Source organism: Sinohyriopsis cumingii, chromosome 2 (assembly GCF_028554795.1).
Source record: "Sinohyriopsis cumingii isolate HCF-2022 chromosome 2, ASM2855479v2, whole genome shotgun sequence".
NCBI classification, from domain to species: Eukaryota; Metazoa; Mollusca; class Bivalvia; order Unionida; family Unionidae; genus Sinohyriopsis; species Sinohyriopsis cumingii.
In genome coordinates this window covers 27,138,625-27,156,442 of record NC_142962.1, presented here as the reverse complement: position 1 = coordinate 27,156,442, position 17,818 = coordinate 27,138,625, and the positions used below count along the sequence as shown (strand labels likewise).

Sequence of the window (17,818 nt, the reverse complement as noted above, 5' to 3'; positions counted from 1 at the left end):
CTTGCCGGTATTTCTCGCGGATGTTGAGCTACGTTGGCTAAATGGTTCTCTTTTGGCGATATGTACATAATATTTCCGGATCAAATCTTTTGTATGGCGACTTGTAAATCCACTTGGAATAGACCAACCCCCTGTCCTGTAGTCATTTTGAACTTCACGCTAGATTTACAGGTTACTTGGGAGTGCAGTATATCCATCCGACAAAACGAGTTCATATTTTCCCATACAAATGCAGTAACCTTTTTATTATATGCTCATTTTCTTATTCTATCTAAGGCTTAATTATATAAACAAAAATACACTACAAGAAACAAAGTAACTGAATGTATGCCATATTCCAAACGAAATACACAAACGCAGATTCATCATTACACAACAACAATATTATTAATGCGCACATAACTCCGCCCAGATAAATTTGAACTTAGTCGCGCTGGATATAACCTTCAAAAGAAAATGGCGTTTTGGGCTACTTAAAATGGACATTTGGAGTCATACTGTGAATGAATGCATATTGCAACACTTTTCAATTTGATCTGGAATGAATAGATTTTGGTATTTTTGTCGATTTTACGAAATTCCGTCATTACGGACTGGATTTATCTGTGCCAATTATACATGAAGTACATCGGATTTCAGCAGCGTGTTGACATCTGCAAGTGTTTTCTGTTCTGTCATTGAATGTTTGAAATCATAATGTGGGACAAATATGAAGTCTTTCAATTGCAATTATCAAAAAGACGCTACGGAATGCAATGTTAATTTCATTTTGAATGCAGTAAGGAGGATGTAATTGCACATGGAATATAGTCGAAATTACAGTACAATTTCGAAATGTGTAATCAAGATTGAGAACCCATGACATGGCTCTTGTAATTCGGATTTGCAGAACTAAGAAATAACATTTTGAGGAAATTGAGGATGTAAAACTGTAAGTATATTTTTTGCCATTCTTATTACCAGCTAAAGAAGACAGTTTATGCCTTGTCACTTGCATTTTTTTAAGGACCCTGTCTGGCGTCTATAGCTAGGCTAAAGCCGAAACACTGTATCAAAGAAACATATCGCGGAATGTGGCAAAGCAGCTGGTACGTGGCACTCCACGAAACATCTGCTTTAGTTTATTCAAAAGCAAATTTAATCAGCCAAAACGTAAAGTGCCTATTATGTGAGTGTACATGATTTGTTTACAAAGTCGTTCCTAATACAATATTGGGTACACGTGAGTGCAATATGAAGTACACATGAAATTAACAGAGAAAAAAATGAGTTTATAATAAATGGCTATTACTAAATATCGATAAGTGTCTAAATTCTACACAGGTGTATTCCGCAAAGATTTACATGCAGGAAAATTGCACAGTTTAATAAACGGGTCACGCCATACTCACATATCGTCCATCAGTATCAACACATATTTGGGGGTGGGATGATTTATCGGATTAATCATAGCGTACAGTATATTTGAAAAATGGACCCTTACAAATTTCTTAATATAAGTTCGGGATATTTTCACGTGCTGATAAACTTATGTGCCACGAATGTGTACAACTGATCTAAAATTTGAAAACATCGCCGGTAAGAAAAGCTGTTCGGCCGCGTTTATCTGAACTTTGTCGGTTGACGTAAATCAGAAGCCCTTTCGTGTCATTCAGCTTGCTTGGCCTTACGATTTCCACTGTATGAAATTTGATGGCCGACGTTATGATACAACAAATGAATAGTAAACATTCGCGGCAAATGAAGGACGCCGATGAAGCCTTATTAGTTTCATATGCTCAATTTGCACGGCTTCGTAGGGTCCCATATTGCTTTAAATAGGTTTTTTTTTTGTTTTCTTCAACGCGGGCGCTTTCTACCTGCTGCGGTGGGTGAACTGAACTCGTTATTTTCCAATAACTACTTAAATGCTGAAACAAAATACCCCGGTGATTTGCTGTAGGTGGAAACGAAACTCGTGTACAGTTTAGTTCATATTCAGTAAAAAGATATTTTATAACATACATTTTTGTGACAATGATGATAATGATGATGATGATGATGAACATGATGATGACGGTGATGATTTGTAAAAGGAGCAGTATTACTAATCGTAGTAATAAACTTAATGGAGCCAATATTAAACTGCATGCAAAACTACCAAGTCACCTTTGCTACAATTTATTAATCAAAATTCAAATCATAGTACCATGCTTATAATTAAACAAAAACCACTGTTTAATATAACTTTGTTTGGTTGTTGTGTTGTTTTATGTACTTCAAACGTATGTCAACCACATTTCAAAAGTTTTTATTTTATTTTGAGATCTACTTCTTTCCGAAACGCAGATGGCTAACATGTAACTAAATGATAAATGTACAGGCAGAGATGCACAGTTAGAGTGTCTTGCCCATCGTAATTCTTCTGAATAATATCTGAATAAATCTTTTCAAATTATTTGGACAATAGGGTGTTCATTACATTTGCAAAACGGTCTATTCAGTTATCATTTTTCTGGATCTGTCTAATTTCGCGAAAGTGAATTACGACCAGTAGGTTATCTACTAATAAACCCACAAACAATCTTCTTCTCTTTGCTGAAAAGAAAATATGTTCGATCTTCTCTATGCCGTCTTCAGTAAGTAACTCGCTAGCACAGTGAACGGGAGAGCAGCGGAGATGACAAAGCAAACTTTTACATAGGAAATGGGAACGTGGTTTTCGACTAATAGACACGACATTTTGAGTTAAGTGGGACGTGTATTGTGTATGGTATGATGTTAAAAGATACCAACCAAAGCGGGACATAGATACATTTATTTCAAAACTTTTTATTACTAAACAAGGTCGTGGCAACCCATCTCTACCATTATTACAAAACGGGAACTTCCACGGTTTGAGATTTGTCTCCAAAATATTGGTGTGCATTCTCATCAATGTCGCCACTTTGCATCTTTTACAACCAAGCACACACACACATACAAACAAACACACACACACACACACACACACACACACATCCCCATACACACGCTTACACACAGTCTAACATAAAACCAAAGCCTTTGAAATTTAAAACTGGGTTGAGTCATGTGTATTTATTTTGTTTTCGTTGTCCAAATCTTGTTTATATCCGTCTACCTTTAAAGCAGGTATCATGAGGATACGTATTTATCGCTTTCATAACTGGCGTGTCTTCGTTCTCGTAGAAATCTCATCTAGCAATAAAGATCTATTTGCAGTACAAATCATTTCTACCCGATAAAGGTGCTCGCACAAGAAGTCAAAAAAAGCAAGAATTACTCGCGTAGCAAAAATCTTATTTTGTTATAAATACATCTTAAAAAGCGTTATTAGTGGAACTATATAACAGATATCACATAGTAATCCATAGAAGTAGAAGAGGAAATGGCACACGTTATATAGCTCAACCGTGATTTATATAACAGTTTCAGATATAACTTTGAAATAATTCTTCTGTTGGTACTTTTATTCAAATCTTCCAATTTGGTGGTATTGGATGAACGTATCAAACATAATTACAGGATTTGTATCGGAATAATATGATATCAGTGATGAACAAAATGTAAGTAATTCAGTTTTGCATGCCTTGGGCCTGTAAACATTACATATTACTCTTGGATGCTACCATGTTAAACGATGACTGCGAGCACTGGAACGTTTCAATCAAAACTCAAACTCATGCATAAAATCAGAAAACTTAGTAGTATTATGCCTTTGACTAAAATGAAGTTAGATTCCTAGAACTTTCGGGATGTTCAAAACGTCTGTTAGCCTGCTAAATTTCGATTACGTTGATTTCCTTCACGTGTAATATCTGAGTTTGATATTTTGAGGTTATTCTTAATTTCTCACTTAACATGGTTACAAGGTACTGGAACTGGATTTTGCTGCTTTTTATATCATATGTTATCATAAACAAAGCCGTTTCGATTAGGTTTAATATCGAGCGTTACAACGATTCTAAGGTTGATCAAGACAATAAAATGAAATACGTACTAGTATCACAATACATGTAGCGTTATCTTGCCATGAGACTAAGCAATGGGACAGTATAAAATCCTATTAAATTTTACTCGAGAACTGAAATGTGTAAAACTTGAGATAAACACCGTAAATTAAGAATCACTTGTAATTTTTCGCGCGAGAGTAGTGTTGTTTTCAGGAAAACGGTTCACTTCAGATATAATGACAAATGAAAATTATTAACTCCATACTAATGTGCAGGGTGCAAAACATCCTCGATATCCAACTCACACCCATTTCATGGTGTCGACGCTCTTAAACAATTTGCAAATGTGTGGACAAAACTATAGAACTTATATAGAACAAGTGTTTAGTCTTCCTTTCCGAAAATACTAGTGCACCTTTAAACTTAAAACCGATGCAAAATGATATATTGAAGAGCACATATCACCTTTGTTTTATTTGGGAAGAGAATAAACATATATCGTAGCTTTCTTATGATTATTGGAAAGTTGAAATACCGATATTTATTGACAATACATTTTTTATCCAGGCAGTAATACATGAAATTTACTCACGCACCGACAGGTAAATATTATGGTAGATATTGCAAATTCTATTTAGATTTTGTCGAGGATTTATATTCCCAGGAAGATGCAGGGGTCTCATACCAGGTACAGGATAGGCGTAGGGGTGTGCTATTTTTTTCTTGTTCCGTTTTAAAGGTACTTTTAACACAAAATGGACTACGTCATGCAGAAGACATGGGAGCTAAATACTTCTCTCAAAGAGACACTGAGACTGGTCGGGGGGGGGGGGGGTATGGCAAGTCTGCTATAGCCAATAATGTGCTGAAAGTGCCGTTAATTTCATTAATATTATCTAGTAGTTGTCACATTCCAAAGTTTAGTTAAATAAGGAAGAAAAGAAAACAGTCCTTTTATAGTGGTTTGCACAGAAGTACAGTGCAGTACAGGACCCTTTTAAAGGCTAAGATTGTTAAAGCTTGAAGATCGATAGAAATATATTTTTTAATGTATTTTGGCTTTGACCTTACTCTTTGGATGATAGCAATCTCTTTTTTATGTATGTTGTAATTACAACTCAGTGGTCTTAAAATTATTAATAGAAAAGAGTGAGAACCAAAACGTTTTGTAAAATTCAACAAATATTTTATTTCTCTAGAATACAAGGAGAAAAATGTTTAAAAGAAATAACGATATTGCGAATTAATCCCAAATAAGCCTACAGTTTCTAACACAAGACCTAATATTTAAAGTTCTGAACAAACGTTAATGATAATCCAAAATAAATCCAACACTGGAAGTGTTGATATGTTTGTGGTGGCCCTTGTGGTGATATGCCAACAGTCTGCTCTTGAATTACTATAATACAAGTCAAGCATATATATTTATTTGAATTTCACTATAATTCCCAGTTAATGTATCTTTTCAAGAATATAAGTTTAGATGATGAGCACATTGTATTTCCATCGAATAATAATTTGAATAAATCAATTCCACCCCAAATGACATATTGGACACAGCAATGATGCTGTCTCAAGATCTTATAGCACGAGTAAATAAGTCAAGAAAAACAAGATTATAAAGTTTTCTAATTTTGACCGCAGTTCACAATTAACATTTTCTAATAAAACCTATTAAATAATGAAATCTTTCATTTTAAAAGGTTCCCAATGTTTGCAAGAACAAACTCTTGCTTATAATTAGAATGTCTATTAGTAGAATTATATTATAAAATGTAGTAAACAACAGGTAGACTAAGCATTTTACGGAGAATTTCCAAAGTTCTAGACTCAGATTGAGATAAACATGTTGTTTACAAAACTAAAATCAATTATTCAGGTCAGGTAGAAAATGAACTTGATTTTGGACAAGGTAAAGTCCAAAATACAGTTATTCATAGCATGTAATGAAATGGAAGAAATTATAAGAACAACTAACAAATAATGCAAATTAAATATACATAATATGTATGAAGTCAGCCATATGCTATTTAATTTACATACATAACAGTACTCAATATAAAACGTTAAATCCACCTATTATATTTTATTTGTAAGCATCAACAATCATATAATGTTCCTGTTAATTATGGCATCCATTATGTGATTTAAAAAATGGCAATACTATTTACTTAATCCTAATCCGCGCTGGTAGTACCCCCAAAATTAAGCCATGTGAACGAGGCAAGCTAAAAAAATTAAAAGATAAAGAAAATAAAACAAATAATATTGTTTAAAGTCATTTTTGTTGTTTCTTTGGAACATTTTGAGTAAAATATTAGTACAATAGATTAAAATGCGGTGACACTGCATTTCTACTTATATACATGTACTGGTATTTAGGTACCAACAGTACGACAGCAAGAAAATACTAACTTTGTTCGATGACAAAATGAATGTATGAGAGTAGGAGAGTTTCATTGATATCTTGAAAAACGGTTAGACAGAGTCATGAACTTTAAGAATATTAACTTTTCATTAAAAACGGGACAGAAAACATTCGACATGTTCATGTGATCCTATTCTGTTAAGTGGTTTTCTAATATTAATTTAAATTTAAATGTTTTTAACATTAATTTAAATTTATGTTTTTTAACATTAATTTAAATTTAAATGTTTTTCAACATTAACTTAATTTTAATTTTTAACATTTTTAACATTAACATTTTTAGCATTAATTTAACATTAATTTAATTTTAATTTTTATTTGCGACAGGCATATTTGATTCAAGATCTGAATCATTTGTATAGACGTGAAAGCCATTTATTACATGATGCTTTCTTTTCAATTATGACAAATTCTGTTTAGCAGTTTTAAATAAATTGCTTAAGATTTTGTTTATTATTAGTAACGGCGGCCATATTTGATGGCGGGTCTGCTTAAGCTTGAAAGTGATCTCTACCAGCAAAAGTTTTGTCATTTTTGGTCAAATTCAGTTAAGAAATTCCGTTAAGTTGTTTTGAGAATTTTTTGTACAGAATTTCCTATTTTTAACAACAGTGGCCATATTGGATGTCGGATGATCATCAGTTGTACAATTATGAACGCCATATAGATCATAATGCTTTCTATCAAATTGGTCAAATTTTGTTAGTGGTTTTTGAGAAATAGTCGTCTAAATTTTGTTATATGCTTAGCTAAGAAGGCCTACTTTCATTGAGGATGGGCATTGTTCACTCAGATTTGAAAGGTCTTGATTCCAGAATGCTCCTTATGCACCATTTGCAGTTGGTTCAGCGGTGCTTTTAGAAGACGTTGCAAATAATAATTCTAAGCGGACGATAGTATTATGGACGACTCACAACGGAAGGACAACATTACCATGAACTCACTTGCTCTTACTTCAAGGTGAGCTAATAATTGAAAATTTCTAACTATGGTTAGGTTTTGCATCTGAACGCGATTACTAATGGTTACCCATTCAAAAGTTGTAGTTTCGTCAGTATTCTCCAGTTTCATACTACCACGTTTTCCTGTCGCTGGCACCTCTGCGGCTTCGTGTACACAATCATAAGGCGTACAATTAATATAGTTTAATTTATAAGAATTAAAGAATGGAAAGATTACTGTAGAATATATTTTGTCATCGAAAGTTCTAAGATTCAACTTCCAGATGTGAAAGATTAAGTACAACATTTTCCGAGCCATCACAAACCTCTAGATATTGCATCTTATTAGATGTGATCAGATCATATCACAAAAAATAAACAACAGCGTAGCTTATTGTTGCCCCTCTCAAGATATCGTGTAAATGTTGCTAATTTAACATGTAAACGTCCAGTCTTTGTCACACACAGACATATTAAAACATATTTTGTTATGACATCAGCGAACATAAATAAACAGCAAAGAAATTCGTGTGGATCTTCACATTATATACATATATCCCGCAGTAAAGAACTGCTGAACCCAATAAAATACCTTACAGTTTATTAGATGTGATCAAGTCGTATCACATAATCAAACAATGGCACAGCTTATTGTTGCCTCTCCCAAGATATAGTGCAAATGTTGCAAATATACGCAAGCAGCAAAAAGATTCATGGTGTACAATAACATTAACAACATAAACCCAGCTTTAAAGAACTGCTCAACCCAATCGAAAAAGTTAACTTACTCCAAATATTAACATGACTTAGAATAGTACCTATGAAGTCTTTCTTGCTTTCAAACTTTACTTGACTAGATGTTTTTTTTAACGGTATTTTCAAGCCAATGGCTTTATTGTGCCGAGGACCTTTCCCAAAGTACACACTGAAGCTACCTTAAAGACTTTGTTTTGAAATAACGAGGATAATCTCCTTTCTTCATTTGTCAAACAAGATTTATTTTAAAGAAAAACTCCTGGACCTAATAGAATCAAACTATTTTATCCCTATTATATGAACAAGTTGAACATAGGGTTAACTTTGGACCAGATTATTTGATTTATTCGCATGATTCCAAGGCAACTTGTCATTAGATATATAACCTGAGTGGATATGGTATATATTTCGTCCTATACCAGTGTCTCTAGCTACGCCTTTCAAGCTGAAACTCAGGGTTGTCATTCCTATACAAGCCACTCACATTATATGTCTCCTTTATACTTATAGGCAAACCTTCCGTTGCTTGACTGATCGTACATTTTACGGCGCATCAGCAAAAAACGTATAAAAGTATTTTAAAATGATTCTGAAATCAATTATTTCTATGAATTGACCTTTTCGACACTTCCATGGAACTCACGGGAACGATGCTAAAATTGGTGTGATTCAATTGCAAGGTACTTGAACCTTCATACACATTTATGATCCAAAACACATCCTCTGCAAAAGTCATAGGACCAGTTTCCTAGTCTCCATTTCTGCTCTCCAAGTCTACTGTTTGCAATTCTGATAACTTCATCAGGCGTGAAGGCGTACTCAGGGTCTGGATGATAGATATAAAAGTTCTCCTTCTTTAGGTTCACTTGTATATCTTCTTTCATGATTGTTCTGGTGGCGAATGGATGTTTTGTTCCGTAATGAACGACCGTAATGTTCTGACGAATTTTATCGACTTTTGTCAGGATACCCTGGTGTCAGTTGCAGTAGTATTTGAACTCCACGATGTGTCCAGGAATGAATTCTTCCCACGATCTAACGGGCTCCATATACATTCCCCTCTTCTGTTCTCTGGAGATATTATTTAAGGATACAATTTGAGCATTCTGACTCGTTTCGTTTTGGTTTTCATCCGGGGTATCCAACTGAAGGCTCCATTCTGTACCCATCATTACGAAGTGAATATCTTTACTCTGGGTATCGACCTTTGCCCAATGAGCCAGTTGGCTTGAATTGTTGTGAAACGTGTTATGCTTTTGTTCACCCAGCCTCCTCCTTGCTCTCTCGACAACAATGTATCCTGGATAGGTGAAATACTCCGAAAAATTTACTTTACGAAGATTTTGTCCAGCCAAATCGATGGAACGTTTCTCTTCAACCACGGTTCGTGATCCAAATAAACGCCCGTAGTGTATCACTTGTATCGAACATTTCTTATTACTAGGGACTTTGTCAATGGACACCAGTACAGCTTTATGGCGTTTGCCCCAGTAGGAAGAGGATACGATATCGCCTTCGCTTAACTCTGATGGGCTATTGATGACCTGCTCCTTATCCTTCAGTGTGATTTCCTCAACCAAATGGCCCGAATTTCTAAAAAACATGCTGTACTTTTTCTCTCCAATTTTCTTCCTGGAGCGGTCGATAATTTCCTTCCTACTGTATCGATGGGCAGGATGATCGTGATAAATGTACACATTATCGACTGACAGGTCAAAACTGAAGATCTCCTCTCTCACCTCAGGGACATCAAACTGTCCTTGGTAGGAATAATGGACAACACTGAGTTTTAGCTCTCTTGCAGTTTTAGTGGTGATAACTTTTGCATAGACTCCTTTGTGCAAGTGTCCGCGATAGCTGAACTGTATTGGATCACCGGCCTTGACCTCCGATTTTATCTTGATCCATGCTATGTTGATCAGTGATGTTGAAGGAGGTCGATTGGTAGACTGATCTTTCAAAATCTGATGCGGAAAAATTCGCTAAATCAAATGACGGGTATATACCTTGGTCTAAGGTTGAGATGGTATCGAAATTCTCATTTACTTTGGCCCAATGACAAAAGTGACATGAGCGATTAGTCAAGACTCCAAATTTTGTTTCTCCAACTCTCTGGCCCGCTCTTCTAACCACTTCCTCAGGCGGATGAACATTGTAGCAAGAATAGTCAAGCTTGAAAAGTTCCATTTCATCCAAGTCAGTTTTAAGCTCCTCTTCAATAATTTCTCTCTTTGAGAACAGCGAGTGTTTGCCATAATGAATCACATGGACCTTGCCAAGTTTGCCTTCAGTGCAGGAATCCACCGATGAAACAATTGCATCGTGTAGAAACTTATAGTACCGATATAGAATGACATCTCCCACTTGAACGTCGCGCATGTCATCCACTCGTATTTTATCGCCTCTAAATAAAGATAAGACATGCTGATTCCTGAAACTAGGACTAAAACCAAGGACAGGATTATAAGTGATATGATTATTCCCGCTAACATTTGACCGGAAGTAATCAACAGTCAAAATATAATGCTGGCAATAGCTGCAAAATAAGATAAAATGGAATAACATGCTTCTAACTTAATGATTGTAACAGTTCTTACATATTCCACCTTTTTTAAACGTTTTGTATAGCAACGCATACCTTATAATGTTTATGGTCCCGAATGCAGTTAGAATCAATCCTGGAATTGCGATAGCCACCTTTGTCCATGGACCTACAGTCTTGCACAATTTGTTCACAACGGTCGCATCATCATCTGCTGTGATATCGATACACTTTAAAATCTTAGACCCACATACGAGAATAAGGTCTAGTATAGTTTTCAACATCTCCTTCGCTATCTCATTAGCATTTTCAATCTGATAACTCAACTCTTCGCCTGTTATGCACCATGTACAAAAATGTTCACAATTACAGATAATTACAGAATAGTTTGGATCATTTTCTAATTTCTTTTGAGCACGGTGCAGTACCTCATCTGGCTGAAATCTGGGATGTCTGTATCGAACTACATATATTTCGTCGAGTCGAAGATCTCGTGTTTCACATGTTTCTCGAATCTTCAGATTTGTATCGTACTGAGTGTCGATGTAATGAATTAATGTTAGAACAGCACTTTGGTCGGTTTCGTTCACACAAATCACATTTTTAACAATAGAATGGTGTGTGTATAAACACTTCTGGTTTCTGTGTATGTGTCGTAAGGATGATCGGCCGCCTTGATAAATATGATCTCCGGGCTTTAACTGTTTGAAGGAAACCACTCGAACATTATCCGAACAGTACTCACATCCTGTTGGTGTAGGCATAAACGTATCTAGTGCCCCGTCTTCCGCTAGGATCATAATTTTTTTTATAAATTGTTTGTTAATCTAGGCAATATATTAAGCCTCTTACCGACAGAATGTTATGTATACATATATTGTGTGCTTAGTTTGTGCCCATGTTATGCATACCTATATTGTGTTTAGTGTGTTCCCCATGTTATGCATGCCTATATGGTGTTTAGTGTGTTCCCATGTTATGCATACCTATATTATGTGTTTAGTGTGTTCCCATGTTATGCATACCTATATTATGTGTTTAGTGTGTTCCCATCTTATGCATACCTATATTGTGTGCTTAGTGTGTTCCCCATCTTATGCATACATATATTTTATGTCTAGTGTGTTCCCATGTTATGCATACCTATATTGTGTGTTTAATGTGTTCCCTTGTTATGCATACCTATATTGTGTGTTTAGTTTGTGCCTATGTTATGCATATTTATATAATGTGTTTAGTGTGTGCACATGTTATGCAAGCCTATATTATGTGTTTAGTGTGTTCCCATCTTATGCATACCTATATTGTGTGTTTAGTGTGTTCCCATGTTATGCGTACCTATATTATGTGTTTAGTGTCTTCCTATGTTATGCATACCTATATTGTGTGTTTTGTGTTTTTCTATCTTATGTATACCAATATTGTGTGTTTAGTGTGTGCCCATGTTATGCATACCTATATTGTGTGTTTAGTGTGTGCCCACGTTATGCATACCTATATTGTGTGCTTAGTGTGTGCCCGTGTTATGCATACCTATATTGTGTGTTTAGTGTGTGCCCACGTTATGCATACCTATATTGTGTGCTTAGTGTGTGCCCGTGTTATGCATACCTATATTGTGTGTTTAGTGTGTGCCCATGTTATGCATACCTATATTGTGTGTTTAGTGTGTGCCCATGTTATGCGTACCTATATTGTGTTTAGTGTGTGCCTATGTTATGCATACCTATATTGTGTGTTTAGTGTGTGCCCATGTTATGCATACCTATAGTGTGTATTTAGTGTGTGCCCATTTATGCATACCTATATTGTGTGTTTAGTGTGTGCCCATGTTATGCATACCTATATTGTGTTTAGTGTGTGCCCACGTTATGCATGCCTATATTGTGTGTTTAGTGTGTGTCCATGTTATGCATACCTATAGTGTGTATTTAGTGTGTGCCCATTTATGCATACCTGTATTGTGTTTAGTGTGTGCCTATGTTATGCATACCTACATTGTGTGTTTAGTGTGTGCCCATGTTATGCATACCTAGAGTGTGTATTTAGTGTGTGCCCATGTCATGCATACCTATATTGTGTGTTTAATGTGTGCCCACGTTATGCATACCTATATTGTGTGTTTAGTGTGTGCCCATGTTATGCATACCTATATTGTGTGTTTAGTGTGTGCCCATGTTATGCATACCTATATTGTGTTTAGTGTGTGCCTATGTTATGCATACCTATATTGTGTGTTTAGTGTGTGCCCATGTTATGCATACCTATAGTGTGTGTTTAGTGTGTGCCCATGTTATGCGTACCTATATTGTTTTTAGTGTGTGCCTATGTTATGCATACCTATATTGTGTGTTTAGTGTGTGCCCATGTTATGCATACCTATAGTGTGTATTTAGTGTGTGCCCATTTATGCATACCTATATTGTGTGTTTAGTGTGTGCCCATGTTATGCATACCTATAGTGTGTATTTAGTGTGTGGCCATTTATGCATACCTATATTGTGTTTAGTGTGTGCCTATGTTATGCATACCTATATTGTGTGTTTAGTGTGTGCCCACGTTATGCATACCTATATTGTGTGCTTAGTGTGTGCCCGTGTTATGCATACCTATATTGTGTGTTTAGTGTGTGCCCATGTTATGCATACCTATATTGTGTGTTTAGTGTGTGCCCATGTTATGCGTACCTATATTGTGTTTAGTGTGTGCCTATGTTATGCATACCTATATTGTGTGTTTAGTGTGTGCCCATGTTATGCATACCTATAGTGTGTATTTAGTGTGTGCGCATGCTATGCATACCTATATTGTGTGTTTAGTGTGTGCCCATGTTATGCATACCTATATTGTGTTTAGTGTGTGCCCACGTTATGCATGCCTATATTGTGTGTTTAGTGTGTGTCCATGTTATGCATACCTATAGTGTGTATTTAGTGTGTGCCCATTTATGCATACCTATATTGTGTTTAGTGTGTGCCTATGTTATGCATACCTACATTGTGTGTTTAGTGTGTGCCCATGTTATGCATACGTAGAGTGTGTATTTAGTGTGTGCCCATGTCATGCATACCTATATTGTGTGTTTAGTGTGTGCCCACGTTATGCATACCTATATTGTGTGTTTAGTGTGTGCCCATGTTATGCATACCTATATTGTGTGTTTAGTGTGTGCCCATGTTATGCATACCTATATTGTGTTTAGTGTGTGCCTATGTTATGCATACCTATATTGTGTGTTTAGTGTGTGCCCATGTTATGCATACCTATAGTGTGTGTTTAGTGTGTGCCCATTTATGCATACCTATATTGTGTTTAGTGTGTGCCTATGTTATGCATACCTATATTGTGTGTTTAGTGTGTGCCCATGTTATGCATACCTATAGTGTGTATTTAGTGTGTGCCCATGTCATGCATACCTATATTGTGTGTTTAGTGTGTGCCCACGTTATGCATACCTATATTGTGTGTTTAGTGTGTGCCCATGTTATGCATACCTATATTGTGTGTTTAGTGTGTGCCTATGTTATGCATACCTATATTGTGTGTTTAGTGTGTGTCCATGTTATGCATACCTAAATTGTGTGTTTAGTTTGTGCCCATGTCATGCATACATATATTGTATGTTTAGTGTGTGCCCACGTTATGCATACCTATATTGTGTGCTTAGTGTGTGCCCGTGTTATGCATACCTATATTGTGTGTTTAGTGTGTGCCCATGTTATGCATACCTATATTGTGTGTTTAGTGTGTGCCCATGTTATGCATACCTATATTGTGTGCTTAGTGTGTGCGCATGCTATGCATACTTATATTTGTGATTAGTGTGTGTCCATGCTTATAGATTGTAAAGGCCATTTTCTAAACATCATATTACATAGATAACTTTTGTACATGAGCGTATACTAAGCTTAAAGATAATTTAAGCAAATGACCTTACCAAGGTAGCGACTGAGAATGTTGTGGAAATAAACTTTGACCCTCATCCAAGTCCTCTTATTGCATCTTACGTTCTTATGTAAATGCTATAATGAGCATAATTATTTCTATTTCATCATCTGCCGAGTGGAGCCAGTCTTTTTCTTGTCTTCAGTTCTCATTTGGGAGGATTTATTTATTTAAAGTATTCGTTAGAATTAGAAAGTGATCATTGATTTTAGGACTAAATTACTAAGTTGGATTTAGTATGAATTTATTCAAGACATTCTGGGTTATGTAATTGTGATATATCAAGACCATTAGCACACTGGCACATTCAAGGCTACTGGAACATCAGCACATTTAAGATTAGAATTCATTCGAACCACCACTGGAATCCAAAAGTACTCTATTAAATCTGGACTGGTTATATAACTTTTAATACTCCTTTGGATTTAATTTATTATACTGTAAAATACTTTCAAATTTTCATCTTGTATTATAGGCAAATCAATTATTAGTTAAATTTAAGAAAAAATTGTTGGTTTTCGCTTTTCTTCTGATTCACAACCTTGACTAAGAGACCAGTTTTAACATATCAGTGGGGGCCCTGAGTGGCCGAGTGGTCTAAAGCGCTCTTCGTTACGGATCACTGCCATCTCACCTCTGTCTGCGGCGGTTCGAGTCTAAGATTCAGCCAATGTGGGCATGTGAGAAAGCTTGCCAGTAGCTTCTCGTGGGTCGATGGTTCTTTCCGGGGTTTTCCGGGTTCTTCCTCCACCATTAATACTGGCCGGCATGTATAGCCTATCGTGCTGAAAAATGGCGTTAAACCCCACAACAACAACAACAACATATCAGTATTGGCATTATATTTAGCTTATTCATTCAAGTTCACGCTAGCAATTACTAGACGAAAACAAGCAGCAAACCTTTGCCAAGTCTGTTCCCCATTCTTTATGATCAATAGAAAGCAAAGAATAAACCTTGTTCGGGCCTTGAACTCTAAAATAATAATAATAATAATAATAATAATAATAAGAATAATAATAGCAATAAAACGTCACCCTCAATTTTAACTCATTAGAATGCTTTATTATATGGTCTGTCATCATCTACATAAGAAAAGCCTACTAAAAGCGGAAGAGAAGGACTGTCTAAAACTAAGTTGAGAAGAACGATCGGCCATCTGCTAAATGTCAACGTGGTGTACCAATTTTGTAGAAAATACAGAAGGAATCCTAAGTGAATGGCAGGGCTTTGCTACACTAATATCTATGAAATAATACCTCACCTGAGGATCCTACCATAGTTTATTTTATTTCCTATCATCTTTCGTATGTTGCTCTATCCATCATTTTCAGCAAGAGGAAGGTAACACCTTTCATTTTAATGTAATAAATTTACCAAATATTAATTTGTGTTCCATTTATCGTAAGTTGTTTCCTCAATTTCCATTTATGTTAATATTTATATATTACGTTGTGGAGCGATGCACGTATTTGTCATATTCGTTTGGAGTCTTGCCTGTGATGTTGCTATCAATCGGAGTTTTATTGTCTCTACTATGTAAAACATTATCTTGTCTCTGTCTGAGGTACACACGTACAAAGTGAGATTCTATAATCTGAACTCATATGTTGGGTATTGGAACCTGAGTGTAATAAACATGTTGTCTTTCTCATTGGCTTCACTTCAATAACATTATTCGACATATATATATATATTCTGCAGGGATTGTGTGTGTGTGCGATTTGGAATTTTAGCGTAGCTTTAACAATTTTTCATTCCTATCGCGGACCGCTCCGATGGCCTAGTGGTTAGAGCGTCTGCCTCGGATGCGAGAGGTCGTGGGTTCAATCCCCGGCCGAATCATACAAAAATGGTACTAACAGCTGCCTCGCTTGGAGCTCAGCATTAAGAGGTTAGTGTTAGGACTGGCCGGCCTGGTTTCAGGATAATGCGGAATGATGCCCCAGTGCTAGACATCACTATAATTGTCACACTAGTAGTAAATGGGGCCACATTAGGGACAATGGGACTTAGCATTAAAAACACCCCTGGGCCACTTTAGGGACAATGGAAATTTAACATGGAGAAAAACGCTGGGCCACTTTAGGGACAATGGGAATTTAGCATAGAGTTTGGGTCTGTCTAGGGACAAGGGAAATTAACATGGGAATAGAGTTTGGGTTTGTCTAGGGACAAGGGGAATTGAATATGGGATTTTTTTTAAAAAAAAAAGGTTTTTTTTAAATGTAAATTTAAATTTAAATTTAAAAAAGGGGTAGGCAATGGAAAGGCTATCTCTTTTCGAGAAATATGGCTGGCCCTGAAAAGGGCCTTTGGGTTTATGTTAATATTAATATTAACATAGATGGCATCTGTCACATCTTCTTCTTCTTCTTCTTAAACTCCTTCCATACACAAGTACCCTCTTGAGACATCCTTGTCTTTCTATGTAAACTCTCCTCATCCATTGACTAGTATCTGGCCTATCAACAACAGTCCACTTGGACCTGACATACATGAGCATGTCCGTCCTAAACATCATGGAAGACACAAGGGTGGATGACTCAACTGTGGTCCACATCTTGAAGCGACGAGAATAGGTGAATCAATGCAGTGAACTGCGCTTATTTATAGGTACAGAAAGGATTGAAACGGATTGAATTCATTCACCAATCCGAACACGCGTTACAAAATTCAGTCAGCTCGCATCCAATCCGAAGAGAGCAGTCTGTGACGTCACGTGGTCTATATAGATTCGTTAGCGCTTGTGTGCAGTCAATCTATGCGACAATGATTCAACATGACGGAAACTCAGAAAACGATCCATTGGGGTGCACCAGCAGGGGAGACTGCCCAAGGGAACCCGGACTTACTTTCAGAAGAGGTACATTGGGATTTTGTGGATTTTCTTACCTCGCAAGAATTTGTTCCGGAACCTTCGTTACCTTCTTCATTACCGCAAGTGGAGAATTTTAGACAGAGACAGAAAGAAGAATTGGAGAAATTTATGCAACGACAAAAGGAAGCGGAACAAGCTTTTTTCCTACAGCAACAGCAACAGCAACAAGAAGAGGTAAGAAAAAAACAACAGCAACAACAGCAAGAAGAAGTAGCAGCAAAGAAACAAGAGGGTGAAAATCAAACGGCTACGGTACTGTTGGACATTTTAGCGGAGTTAAGAAGTTTGAAACAAATGTATCAGACTTCTTTATCACGACCGAAGAGAATACGACCTTCCCGAGCTAAACACGCCAACCCCGTGACTAAGCCT

General features: G+C 36.2%; 1 pseudogene across 1 annotated transcript in view; it reads right to left on the bottom strand.

The window, feature by feature from the left end:
- The window catches only part of LOC149804520 (uncharacterized), an 82,898-nt pseudogene extending 67,353 nt beyond the window's left edge, over window positions 1-15,545 (bottom strand). Inside the window, exons 1-3 of the transcript XR_016413984.1 lie at window positions 15,468-15,545; window positions 10,685-11,410; window positions 9,064-10,651 (exon numbers count right to left, since the gene is read on the bottom strand). The product of XR_016413984.1 is annotated as an uncharacterized LOC149804520 (transcript). The remainder of the gene's footprint in view (window positions 1-9,063; window positions 10,652-10,684; window positions 11,411-15,467) is intronic.
- Window positions 15,546-17,818: the final 2,273 nt, after the last annotated feature.